Source organism: Schistocerca gregaria, chromosome 10 (genome assembly GCF_023897955.1).
Source record: "Schistocerca gregaria isolate iqSchGreg1 chromosome 10, iqSchGreg1.2, whole genome shotgun sequence".
Taxonomy (NCBI): domain Eukaryota; kingdom Metazoa; phylum Arthropoda; class Insecta; order Orthoptera; family Acrididae; genus Schistocerca; species Schistocerca gregaria.
In genome coordinates, this window is record NC_064929.1 from 23218800 (window position 1) to 23221083 (window position 2284).

General features: G+C 48.4%; 1 non-coding gene across 1 annotated transcript; it reads left to right on the forward strand.

Moving 5' to 3' along the window:
• The first annotated feature begins 1497 nt into the window (after positions 1-1497).
• Trnaa-ggc (transfer RNA alanine (anticodon GGC)) lies at positions 1498-1570 on the forward strand. The gene has a single exon. It is a non-coding gene; the product is annotated as a tRNA-Ala (tRNA).
• The last annotated feature ends 714 nt before the right edge of the window (positions 1571-2284 follow it).

The following is a 2284-nucleotide window of genomic DNA, read 5'->3' on the forward strand; positions in this document are numbered from 1 at the left end:
TTTTTTGTGGTCAGTCCATGGTAAGTGTTGGTCGCGGCGAACCAAAAGGCACGCAAGATGTTGCAAAGCCAGCGTCACAGACTGATATGATGTATACTGACGTAAGGAGAGCAAGATGTAAGTGTGGGGACCGGCTGTTATCGAGGTGTCATCGAGTGCAGATCTGTCTTAGGTACCGCGGCTTAACCTCGTTGAAGTCTAGAGGGTGGACAACACGTTGGTCTTACTCAGAGCGGTGTCCGAATTCTATTTTCGACGTTATACGTGCCACTTTCATTGTGGCCAACTACGATTCGATACAGAATGCACGAAACCTGAAAGACACCCTAACGGATACATAGAGAGTAGTGTTTGTCTGCTGAATAATGGGAGTGCAAAGGTCTGTGTCGTCTATATGGCTGTATGTAGCACCATCAGTCTTCGGGGGGGGCGGGCGTAGCTCAGATGGTAGAGCCCTCGCTTAGTATGCGAGAGGTACTGGGATCTATACCCAGTGCCTCCAGAATTTTTAACACACCTACATGCGCACCTTGCCATGCAAGTGGAATAATTCACAACCAGCAGATGTGTCTAGGAAGATACAAGCGAATGATTAGCATCCACAATTGACAAGCGTGCTGTTATTAGTGCGCAGGAAGCACCCTCCTCCCACGCCTACACTTAATTTAGAAACACTACAAGTGTTCCCGTAAAATTCTCAAGCCTATGTCAAAAAGATCTGCCTTGCGCTGAGTTCACGTAAATCCCACTGCACATTCCTATTCTTTGCGTGCAGTCAGCTGCTACTGGTGTTGCTAGTTGTGACTGCTGATAACAGATGCCGTAGCAATCAATTCATGGAGTGAGTTGTATGTTTTGCGATAGTCTGTCTCTGACAAGCAAGCACAGGTGACATAGGTGCGAACACAGGAAGCTTGCAGACCCTCGCTGCCTACAGACACCGAGCAGCTACACTAGGAGGGCGGCCTAAGCCGTAGGCGAAATGTGCTCATTCGCTTTGGCGTGACGTCGAACTATAAATAATGCTGTCACTAGCGTGAGCGTCGTGGAAAGTCGGCTGCGAGGGTGAGTGCCAAGTTTGGGGAGCGTTTCGTAGTATGCGCAGTGAAATGGAGACGCGGAAACTTGTTGTGGCCCAGTGTTTTGCAGTTGGACGACAAGATTGGTACACAGTAGTAAAGAGCGAGGCACTGAGTTGGCATAAATAATGGAGTGCACAATGGGGCTCGAGATGTGTTTGTTACCTCAGGTGCTGTATGATTGTCGTCAAGGAGTGAAAACGGAGCAATTTGTGACGGCTCTTTCAATTTAAGACGTTAAAAACAGACGGAATTTGCATTTGTAATACCAGAGCATCGAAACTACTTGGAACTTTTGTGTATATGAACGGGTCCGCGCCTTTGTACTCTGCTCCCTTCACCGCTACAAACCAACAACCATCGTGTCCGTTCGCATCTGAGTCGCAAAGAATGGGGAATAGCGCCGTTTGCTCGTGCATGGGGCGTAGCTCAGTTGGTAGAGCGTTCGCTTGGCATGTGAAAGGTCCAGGGTTCAAGCCGCGGCGCCTCAATTTTTTGTGGTCAGTGCATGGTAAGTGTTGGTCGCGGCGAACCTAAAGGCACGCAAGATGTTGCAAAGCCAGCGTCACAGACTGATATGATGTATACTGACGTAAGGAGAGCAAGATGTAAGTGTGGGGACCGGCTGTTATCGAGGTGTCATCGAGTGCAGATCTGTCTTAGGTATCGCGGCTTAACCTCATTGAAGTCTAGAGGGTGGACAACACGTTGGTCTTACTCAGAGCGGTGTCCGAATTCTATTTTCGACGTTATACGTGCCACTTTCATTGTGGCCAACTACGATTCGATACAGAATGCACGAAACCTGAAAGACACCCTAACGGATACATAGAAAGTAGTGTTTGTCTGCTGAATAATGGGAGTGCAAGGGTCTGTGTCGTCTATATGGCTGTATGTAGCACCATTAGTCTTCGGGGGGGGGCGGGCGTAGCTCAGATGGTAGAGCGCTCGCTTAGTATGCGAGAGGTACTGGGATCAGTACCCAGTGCCTCCAGAATTTTTAACACACCTACATGCGCACTTTGCAATGCAAGTGGAATAATTCACAACCAGCAGATGTGTCTAGGAAGATACAAGCGAATGATTAGCATCCACAATTGACAAGCGTGCTGTTATTAGTGCGCAGGAAGCACCCTCCTCCCACGCCTACACTTAATTTAGAAACAGTACAAGTGTTCCCGTAAGATTATCAAGCCTATGTCAGA